Consider the following 12190-nt stretch of genomic DNA (forward strand, 5'->3'; position numbering starts at 1 on the left):
CCCAGATTATTGCTATGCATATAGGTCAATAAGCTGATGCTTTTAAATGTACAACTAGGTGCAGTATTTTACCACAAGTAGCACAATTTCCTCAGGAGCATTGTTTTTTTAATTTAAAATCAATGCATCGTTTTATCTTAAAATTGCTTTAAAAACGTTTTCCTTGTGACTTTGAAACTGCCTGGATGCTGACGATTTTTTTATAACATATTGAAAGGGCACAGATGTGCTGATGTTAATGTGCAAACCCACATGCAGGAATTTCTGTGAACTAGGATTGTAATTGTGATGTCCTGAGAATTATTGGAAATTTGTGAGATAAATACTTCTCGCACCCCTACTGATAGGTTGAACACATTGGCAATCCCTTCTTCCGTCTATTACCATCCCGCTCCTATCCTTCGTTTAGTGTTTTATTTAGGAATGTTATATTGAAATATGTATTTCTTTGACGAGTACCTGGAATAATAGTGCTTTGTGTATAAGGAATCTTGAGTTAGTGAAAAAGGCTGAAAAAGGACCTGTAGGAAAATCTCTACTTAAATTGATGTGAGCGTGGTTTGTACCCATTTGATCATTAATGATGCTTGAATGAGTTGAATATTTCCTTGCAGTCATAAAATTTAGCCATACACAGAAAAAGTCTACAATTAGGCTGAATATTGTTTTACGCCATATTTGCACAAGTTGAGAGTGTATTTCAATGTAATTGTCACTCACCTCATAACCCAGCTATGGTATAGGACAATCAACTGTTAAAATGTGCGAGGACAAATAAACACACATCAAGCTAGTGACTGCTTGCTGCCGACCATACACTACTACAAAGGTAACAATGTTAAATCACAGCTCTCATGTGTTCAAATACTTTTAGTTATAGCAGTTTTTCAATATTGGGTGTAAATGGTACAATTACAATATTTTGCCTAAAGAAACAACTCTTGGTGATGTCATCTGATATATGTTTGTATAGTTTATGTATAGGGTATGCGTGTTCAATAGTAGTCATGCCATATCCATTAAATGCGATAATCTGTCTTTAAAAACCGTCTTGGAATGCATTCAGCTTAGAGAAGTTCCATATGTTTAGGTTTAAACTTTCTTTTTCATATATTTCCTTTTCTATAGACATCACAATAAACATTTGCTTTATTTTGAACTGTTTCAGTATATTTTTTATTTAAATGCATTGTGTATTAGAAACTGCATCAAAATTCTATAGTTATTTTACTTGCACATACATAAATAAACATTATTCCAACAAAGGCCCGAAAGCTTCGAAATCGCACTCCCAGCAATGGTAACCTTTCGGCAATTACATATGGAAAACCAGCCTTCGCATGTTAGGGAAAAACTTCTTCTCTTCATTGCCAACGCGTTTCGAGGCAGGCAGCCTCTTCTTCTTAGGCAGCTGTAAAAATGTGGTACAGAGTTCCTCTTTGCATGCATCTCATTTATACTGCCCCCAGTGGGCCGCACTGAATTGCGCTCACTTTTATGATGCTTGCAGGGACTTGTAGTCCTGGTGATTCAATTAATTACCCTCAGTGGGTTCTGTGCCATCATAAAAAAACATATATATTTACACACACACATTTAAACATGTGTGTATATGTTTTTCGTGCTGAGGTCATCAATAAGAATTAGAATTAAATTGTTATTGCTCATAAATCATAATATATACATAAGACACCGCCTTTAGAATCTAACATTAAACATTGTAATATGCCATATGTTGGACTTGGCCCTCTCTGCAGGGTCACCCTCACATTTTTTGGTTTCACCCCTCCCCTTTAAGATTAATTTGTTTTTGTTGGCTCCAGGAATTTGTGCACTTTACCACTGCTAATCAGTGCTAAAGTGCTTTCTCCTTGAAAAATGGTAACATTGCCTTTCACCTGTTTTGCTTCAGTAATTTATGTATAAGTCCTCAGTAAAGTGGTATACCATATACCCAGGGCCTGCAAATTAAATGCTGCTAGTGGGCCTGCATACTCATTGTGCCACCCACTTAAGAAGCCCCCTTGAGACATGTCCCAGGTCTGCCACTGCACCCTGAATGAAGTTTAGACTGCCAATTCTACTTGACAATACAACCCCCTTGCCAAGCCTTAAACTCCCCTTTTATTGGATTTATGTCACCCCTTAGTTAGGCCCTTGGTAGCTCATAGGTGCATTGTAATTAAGGTTGGACATGTAGTAATGGATATATCAAAGACCAACTCAAGACTTTTTTCAGTTTCTCCTGATTGGCATTTTTATTTTTTATTAAATTATGTCTCTGTCTGGGGAAGAAGCAGCTGCACCTGCAAAAATGGATTTTGAGCTGGCCGAACTTGAAAGTTACACTGTAGCCTGTTCAAGGATTCCTGCAATAGGATTGGGCTTTCTACTAAGGGCTTTATCAGGAAGGTGAAGCAGCAAAAGGAGCCTGAGCAGAAGCTCACAATGCAGGGTTGGTGACCCCAGAGGAGGAGGAGGAGGAGGAGGAGCTATAGGATGATCAGGAGGTAGACCAAGATTTACTGGAGAATCTGAGACTGCCTGTGGGATGGGAAGCCAGGGGCAATGGTCACCCCCCGTGGAAACGTGCTTTTCAATGAGCACACCGGTGCAGGGGTCACCCTTCTCTGTCCACAGGTCCTTAGACCAACAAAATAGAGATTGGCACTGAAGCTGGAATTCAAATAACAAGTTTATTAATAACTCATGAGTGGGACTACGTCCACACAGCACTCTCAAGTGCTGCCTGAGGTAGTACATTGAAGTCACAGAACACAGGCCTTATATACAGCTTTTTCTGCACTGGTAAGCATGTGGATACAAATAGAAGGTAAAGGCCTACACAGGAATAGTTACCGACAAAAATGGGCAGATGGGAAATCACTTAGTCAGCAAAGTGGGAGGGGGAGCAGGAGAGCTTATGGCAGCACTAAGAGATTACCGAAGGTTGCCCAGTGAGTCGCACTCCTCTGTTTTCTTTAAAAATTTCTGTTAGTTGAACGGGTAGGTGGTGCAGTCGGATTAAACCTCCTGAGTATGAGGATGAAGAATTAGAATGTAAGTGGATGCTGACCTCTGACCCAGAGGCGCATTGCCCTTGTGCACTCAATAGCAATGTATATCCTATAGACAGTCTTTCAATTGTTTTGTTCCAAACGTTTTTATTTGAATTTTTACTCTTGTTCAATTGTAATTTATCCATTGGCTTTTCTTATGTTATTCCATAATAACATTCATCATTAGTATATATACATTCAACTTTGCCCAATGCATTTCGGGCTGGTAGCCCTTCTTCAGGAGCTATGTAGCTGTAATATAGAGGAAACATTTGGTTCAGAACAAAAATGGTTATGTATCATCACTGTAAATCTCCCACTCACTAAAGTGTGCAAAAATTCATGTTTTGAGGTAACAGTGATCAATTAACCATAATGTCTCAATCAAATCAGAAAACCGTTCAAAATTAATTTTCAGTGACACAACATCTCAATCATATTGGTGATTATATCCATGAACAAGTGAAAACCAGACTCTAAACGTGCCTCGAATGGTCTGACAACCCTTCAGTGTTAATCAAAGGTATGTAATCATGTGATGCCCAATGTGTGGGTATAGAAAAAGTGCACCGAGACTTTGTAAGTGAGCTAGTTATCGTACGAGTCAAGTACTTTGAAAAAGTGCAACATGCGCGTCGTGCAAATGTGAAAAATGAGAACGAAGTCTCGGTGTATAAGCATGACTTACATTTGCGGGTGGATTTCAGATACGAAGCTTGATCGATATTCGAGCTACCGGTAATAGAAATAAAGAGATAATTAAACAGCGTCTGTCTAATGGCAAAGTACGATAAAAGTAATGAAGCGTTGGACCGCTTACCTATCCAAGATAGGTCTGTTGCATATTCAATAAATCCGAGGAAATTAAGTTCTATGGTCAATTTCATGCACGCGATTGTGCAGTTGAAGCGAAATGCGTGTCCCGGAAGTGGATCCTACTAAAAGGGTTCAAGTAATAAAGATGGTGAAAAGACTATGCGCAACTGATGATCTCGTTGGTATAAGGTAGATAATGTATCCGGAAGTATAAAAAACGCGAAGAGTATAAAAAAGCACCATACATTGCCAGCAATGTAGACTATTATAATGCGGTAATTATTCCGTGACTGAAAAAAGAACGTATGATTATGCTTGATCGCTCCAAGTGCCTATCTGAATCCAAAAATAAAGGAAGGACTCAAGAATTGTCAAGCCGATAAATGGTATGCTAAAACATTACAAATCACCGTAGCTGTGCTATATAAATAGTTTTCACTCTAGGTGATGGTGATATGTCCAATGATAACATGAAGTGACTCGGATATTGTTGACTGTGATCGCAATAGTGTGATTCCTAATGAACACTGTGTGTCTGTGATCTAAGTGTATTAAAGTTGTTGTGATTGCATTGCGTCAACACATATGTTCTTGAAACACTATGATAATTCTGTACCAAATATGTAAAAGTTGTCAGACCTATATTTTGGAATCTCTGTAATAATTCAATAGCATCTTCCTATATACTCTAAATATAAGGCTATTGCGAATTCAAAATATTTATGTTGTGTTCTGTTTGTCAAAGAAAACAATGAAAATCGCAACGTTCATTGAGCCGCATGGGGCGGCTTACAGGAGCCATGAACGTGCTCTTATTCCTTAAACCCAGTAATGTTTTCTCTTGTGGTCGTTGATTAGGTTCCACGACATTACTGAAGAAATGTTTGAGCCTTAAAGACCGCATGAATTTGTATAGGCTAATTTCTGTTTCAAGAATATTAGGTCTGTATGTTGGTACGAAAGAGGACCCTTTTTGTAAAGTTTTTAGTTGAAAGTCTGAAAACTGGTGGTTCAAAATGTTAACTACTAGGGACTCTGACTCCTTGTCCTGATGATCAGTGCTAAAGTGCATATGCTCTCTATAAAAATTGTGATATGATTGGTTATCTATGATTGGCATATTTGATTAACTGGTAAGTCCCTAGTAAGAATGGCAAAACATTTGACAGTCACTGAATCAAACCAGATCCCAAGATTTTTCATAGTTTTTGTAGGAGTGGGGACTTGACCCAGGGCGGTGGGCCAGCATGCCGAGGACCATATACAGAAGGAGCCTTTCCTACAATCAATACCTCTGTATTTTGTTATTTAGCTTGAGGCAATGATTGGCCATCCAGGTGGCTAGTTCTTCTAGGCAGAGAGAGAAGCAAAAAAACGAAGCTTCCGGGTTCTGAGACAGCATGACTGTCAGTTGTGGGTCATCAGCATATGACACAATAGTCGCCTTGTAGCATTCCACAGTTTCTGAAAGGGGGCCAATGTACAGGTTAAACAAAGTTGGACTTAAAATAGAGCCCTGGAGGACACCTTGCACTAGAGGCACACTTTCTGAAAGAAAAGGCTTTTGAGAAACCTGAAAATATCGATCCTGGAGATAGGAACATAGCCATCGGAGCACGGAGCCTACTATCCCACAGCTGTTACGTCTTTGGGAAAGGAGCTTGTGGGAGACCATGTAAAAGACTGTGCTTAAATTCAGGAGGATCAGTGTGGCCGTGTGACCTGATTCCGCACATTGCATTATAGTTTTAGTGGCTAATAGGAGGGCAGATTCTGTTGAGTAGGAAGACCCAAAGCCTGATTGAGAGGAGTGATAGAGATCATTCGTGGTGATGTAGTCCGTAAGTTGGTTGTTAACCACCTTCTCTGCTAGTTTAGCAATGGTCGGGCGTAGAGAGATGGGACATAGATTATCTAGAGCCATGTAATCACTCGAGGGCTTTTTTTGTAGAGCTCTAATAATAGCTTGTTTCCATTTCAACTGAACCTCAACAGAACTGTAGGAGGGGGCAAGTAGTTGTTGGATAGATGCAAAATGCGATGCAGAGCACTCAACGAAATTCGTTTTATTTATTTAAATGTGTACTTACCTCCGTTCATCCATATTTCAGTGTTTACATTTCCCCACCCTGCCCCTCCCCCGCCCCGCCTCACCGCCCCACGGAACTCCATCCACGGACCACTACTGATCACTACTGATCCATGGGGAGGGGGCCCTACACACCACAACGGGACGTATAGGCAGACATAAAAGATCAATTTTTCTCAAAACAGAGGCATTATATATAGAGAAACTGAGTTTGGAGGTTATAATCGATCCTGGATATTAGAACTAGCTGTGCGCCTTCCAGTCCCTCCCTTATATTTGCTGCTAAGTGTTAGGTTCCAGATACCCTCAGCCAGGATAGTACTCAAACAAAAGGAGGACCGATGGCCCTTTAAGTCAGGCTTTTGTATTGGGCACAGCTGAAAGTAAAAACAAGAACCTCCCCCGCTGCCTGCAGTTTGCTGCCCCAAACAGAAAGCAGACAATGTGTGTGCTGATGAATGTGTCCTGGTGTCGGCATAGCACACTGGAGTAATTCAACTTATTTTACAGGAGCGAAAATCCTGGATCTCGCTCAATCATACCTTCCAGATTTTGAATCAGCCTGGATCACCATATTTCATGTACTCATCTGCATTAACATACGAAAGTGCTAGATGATAATGCTGCAGAATGTGCCACCTATATTTGCCTTTCATCACATAACCCGCTGCATAAAGGGAACATTCATCTGTAGTGCACATTGATAAACCAGAGATAGTTTTGAGGCCTGTCCCAAACATGTATAAAGCATGGCATCGCTTTCAAAGATAAGAAGCTCATAATGCTGGAGTATAACATAAAGGAGAAAGTACAGAAAGCTATGGTAGAGGCATTCAAATCCATAATGACAATAGACTGAGCAGGACTAGGCATCCGTTTTTGTACAAGAGCAAGAGGTCATAATTGCCGACTTAAGAGGACCCACACAGAGAACCAGTCGGAAATTGCTATCCACAGTGAGGGTAGAGAATGCATGAGGCGGCCATCAAGCAGAGGTGGTGGGGGACTATGTGATAAATGACGTGAAAAGGCTACAAAAAGCCAGAGAGTAGAAAGTGCAATGAGAAAACAGGGCATGTAGGGGCAGATTTACAAGAAAGTGACATCTGTAGAGATGCGTCACTTTCCCTGCACCACCATGAGAAGCTCTTGCGCCACCATGGATACGCAGTATTTACAATATGATGCACCATGGTGCAAGGATTAACAGATGCGTCAGAAATACTGACGCATCTGTTGGGGCAAAATTCACGCATTGCTGGAGTTGTGTCGCAAGCATGACACAACTCCTGCAATGCATTTTGAGGCCTATTCCCACTACACTGCGTCACTCCTTACACCTGCTTTAAGCAGGCGTAAGGTGTTGACGCAGTGGCATCCTAGAAGTGACGCAGGGAAATCTTATAGATTTCACTGCATCACTTTTACGAGGCTTTCCTGCGTGGGAACGCCTACCCTGCATACAATATACCTGATGCAGGTATAATGTGACGCTGGGCTTTACAATGTGACGCATCTCCCTAGATGCGTCACTTGTTGAATTGGCCGCATTTTTTACGCCGCTGCTGCATCACAAAAGTGACATCACAGCAGCGCAAAAGTGTTGCAAAGGGCTTGTAACTCTACCCCATAGAGTCTATGCTTCAAGGTAAGGCAGGGACATGAGGCTAACAGACACCGTGGACCTGAGACAGATACTAAAAAACATGTGCATGTGACAAGCACCCGTGGAGTCATTAGCACGTCCTTTTATATGTATTTATTTATCTTTTACAAAGAATCAAGTAAATAACTCTGGACAATAAGCCAGTGCTCTTGTTCTTACTCTTATTAGGAGAGAATCGATGAAGAAAACCTTGAGACTATTAACCATTTGCAAGATATGCATGTCTGCAACTTATCCAAACCAATGTGGGGTTGAAGAGCAGCCATCCACTGTTTCTAAAGAAACTAGAATGGGGGAATATCAAGGGCATTCAGGTATTTGCAGTATTGTTTCAAATGGTTACCAGTGTGTATAAAACAAAATGTGTCTAAAGCAATTGGGCGCATGTTATTGGATAAACACTCCATGTCTGTTTATTTGTTCTCACCACCAGTAAAAGATACAGAGGATGCAAACCCAGGCTGTGAATGTTACTCTTAAATCTCCCTCCTACCGATGAAGGTAGTCAACTAATCCGTATAATCTAAAATCCTCTGCTCCAACTGACACGTGGTCCGCTCGGTATTACCATAATGAGATTAGGGCGCGGATTAAGAATTCGGGGGTGGGTTGCATCGCTTAAGTCTCAGAGAATGTGGAAAGCTAGTGCAGACCTCGTGAATTGTTGATAAATTGCAGCAGAATGAGAGAGAAGAAAGCATTATGGTAACATGAAGAACGCATTACTGAGCAACGTGTGTGGGGGCAAAGGTTAAGAAAATAAAAGTTCCATTGTATTTTGCATTTGCTGTAGAAACATATATTTATTGACTTTATTCGTTTTTTTTTTTTATATCGATGCACAATGATGTGTATCGACCCCGGAGCGCTTTGGGAATTGTAAAAGAAAGGCCGGAGGACCACAATGAAAGTTTGATGTTCAGCAGTGTGTATGCTTTCCTTGTCCGATAGTCGAAAAAGTCAAGATGCATGCACAATAAATAAAGATAAAACTAACAATGGATGCAAAGCAATCAGTGTTTTCTGCTGACTCCCTGCTTTGTGACATCGCTTTTGAACAGTGCACCTTGCTAGTTCGCAGGGGGCTGAACATTTTCTTTCCTCAGTAAAAAAAATTAGTAAGAAGGAATTTTGAAACTCTCTGCAAATCCCTGCGAATGCACGGATACAGGCATCCGAGGGACAGAAGACCTGCATGTTGATTTTTTTTAAAGCAGTTCTATTACCTTAAAGGGACAAGGGCACTTTCAAAAACAAATGTTAGCAGTCAGTAAATGCCATTGGGCAGAGCATGCAGCAGCCTGGTAGGTCAATGTTTGCTCTCCCCATTGTCGGCAGCTACCGTACACAAGATGGACACTGTCCCTGGCTGACCGCTTATGTGTTGTGAAGGCCTTATTACCTCTTTTCAGGAGCTGGTAACAGATCAATGGTTTGGGACGGCAGTTGTGGCCACAAAGCATTAAAGCAATGCATGCCAGTTTGTAAGGAAGAGAGGAACACCCAATTATGTGGCCTTTTCCTTAGAGATTAGTTATGGGTGTGCAAAGTTCACTGTTTGAGGCAAGAAGACATTTCTGACTTGCAATTTGACTTTTGTACATTGTGACCTACATTTTGTGGTTTCAAAGCCTGTGATTTTGCAAATTGCAGGCGTTGCGACTGCAAAGAAAGATTTGAGAGTAAGGCCGTAATTACACTTATGCCACTCCCATTTACTGAAATGTTGAAACAAAACTTTGTAACATATTAAGCCAGACAACAACCACCTCAGCTACTGCGCTTTCCAGATCGTTGCGGCAGCTAACACTCTATGGGAGATTTTCAGAATGAGTTTGATGCTCATGACGAAATGGTTCCGTCATGAGCCACAGTTCTTGTGTGCTCATCAAGGAACCATTCTGTCATGTGTACACAAGCACAAAATCCATCTGCTGTAAACAGCAGAGGGATTTCCTTTTTTTGCCTTGGGAGGTGGGGAAGACTTCCCCAACCTCCCAAGGTTTTTTTCCCCAATGTAATGACAACCGCGCACATGGCGTGCTGATGTCATTACATTGAAACGGAAACTGAAATGAGACGATCAACTTGTTTCAGTTTCAGTGCTTTGGTGCTTGTGCGGATATATCAGCCCTTCCAGCACCGAAACAAACAGGAGAGGTCTCATGGGAAAGGGGAGAAACTCCCCTTTCAAATGGAACCCCTCCCACATTGATCCTTGCTTGGGGATCGCTGCAGGAAGGTGATCCCCAAGCAGAGATCCTCCACTAGACACCAGTGACGGGGAAGTGGCCCCTTGGGGAAGGGTCCTTGTTCCCCATATATAAATAGGCATATTCAGTCTTTCTTCCTCCCCTGGGGGGCTGATGGGCACATTAGCAGCCAATCTGGCCCCCGGGGGGCTGGAGGGGCAGAAAGCACACTCAACATCAGGGATTCTTTTTTTCATAGTTCAGGGGTGGGGGCTTCCCAGAATGGGCATGCCAATGCCCCCACTCCCCTAAATGCCACAGTCTTTCTGACCCCTAGGAGGCATATTGGGCAATAGCACCTGATCTGCCCCCTGGGGGCAGAAAGCCAACTAGGCACCGCACCAGGGAATTTTTTTTTCTTATACGCGGAGGGGGGGGGGGGGCTGCCTAGAATGGGCATGACAATGCACCCACCCCCCCAAACAATTGCCACCAATGGGACAGTCTTTCTTTCCCCATTGGGGGGGCAGATGGGTTTATTACACCCCCGATCTGCCCCTTAGGGGGCAGAAAGTCCACTAGACAATAGGGAGGTTTTGTTTTTTAGAAAAGAGTGGTAGGGGCTACCCACAATGAGCTTGGGCATTCCCCCACCCCACATAAATGGGGACCGAAGACTTTTTGCCTCCCCTAGAGGGTAGGCAAGGCAATAGCCCCAGATCAGCCCCCCGGGGGGGCAGAAAGGCTGATAGGCACCAGGAACTATATTCTTTTCTTAGTGAAGGGGCTGCCCTGAATGATTATACCAATGCCCCCACCCCTCTCTAAAATAAATGGCCACATTCTTTCTGCCACCCTTAGGGGCATATTGTGTCAATAGCCCCTGATCTGCCCCCCCAAGGGGTCCGTACGCCCATTAGGCACTGACCTTTTTTTGCAATGTGCCTAGCTGTGGATTTTGGGCCCTAGCACAGCCGGAACCTAGGGAAACCTATCAAACCTGCTTGTTGCTTTCACCAGGTTCTGGAACCCAAAATTCCTTGCAAACCTCAATCTTTCTAAAAACAGAACACATTATCCTCACATTTCTGTGATGGAAAGTTCTGGAATGAGAAGGGAGCGACAATCTTCCACCCACCCAGCATTCCACCAAGTCTCCCGATAAAAATGGTACCTCACTTGTGTGGTTAGGCCTTGTGTCCGCGACAGGAAACGTCCCAAAACGTACTGTGGAGACTTCAAAATAATCTGTCACAAAAAGACTTGGTTTTGCGAGGGAGTCACCCATATTTTTAGTCCTGGACTCGGTGGGCAATTAGGAAAAACTACCAAACCCAGACATTTCTGAAAACTAGACACTATGCGGGAGTCCAGGGAGGTATGCCTTGCGTGGACCCCTAAAGGTTTTCCTACCCACGGCAGGAAAGGGCCCAAAACGTATTATGGAGAAATCAAAATTATCTATCACAAAATGACCTGGTGTTGCGAGGGGGTGCGCCTGCATTTTTGGTTCTGGGCTCAACGGCCATCTAGGGAAATCTACCAAACCCACACATTTCTAAAAACTAGACACCCAGGGGAGTCCAGGGAGGTGTGGCTTGTGGGGACCCCACATTTTCTTACCCAGAATCCCCTGCAAACCTCAAATTTAGCTAAAGAAGTCACATTTCTGTGTGGGAAAGTTGTGGGATCACCGGGCTGACACACATTTCCTACCACACAGCTTTTTCCAAGGTTTTCTGATAAAAATGGCACCTCACTTGTGTGGGTGGGCCAAGTACCCGCGGCAGGGAAGGTCACAAAACATATTGTGGATACATCAAAATTATCTATTATAAAAAAATAACATGGTTTTGCTAGGGGGGAACAAGCATTTTTGGTCCCAGTCTCTTCTGCCTTCTAGGGAAACCTACCAAACCCAGACATTTTGAAAACTAGACACCCTGGGGAGTCCAAGTAGGTGTGGTTGCACGGATTCCCCAAAGTTTTCTTACACAGAATCCCCTGCGAACCTCACATTCAGCTAAAAATGACAGCGCCAGCACAAATTACCTTCCATCCAGCATTCCCCCTTGGCCTCCTGAGTAAAATGATACCTCACTTGTGTGGGTGGGACAAGGGCCTGCGACTGGCAAGGCCCAAAAACAATAGCACAGCGAGCTCTAAGCACTATATTTATTTCATATATATTTTTAGGTGATTCTGCATTGGACAACCCACAAGTGAGGTATAATTTTTATTGGGAGACCAAGGGAAATGCTGGGTGGTAGGACATTTGTGACGGTGCGGTGATCCAACACAGAAATGTGAGGAAAATGCCATTTCTTTAGCTAAATTTTAAGTTTGCTGGGGATTCTGGGTATGAAAA

Source organism: Triturus cristatus, chromosome 10 (assembly GCF_964204655.1).
Source record: "Triturus cristatus chromosome 10, aTriCri1.1, whole genome shotgun sequence".
Taxonomy (NCBI): domain Eukaryota; kingdom Metazoa; phylum Chordata; class Amphibia; order Caudata; family Salamandridae; genus Triturus; species Triturus cristatus.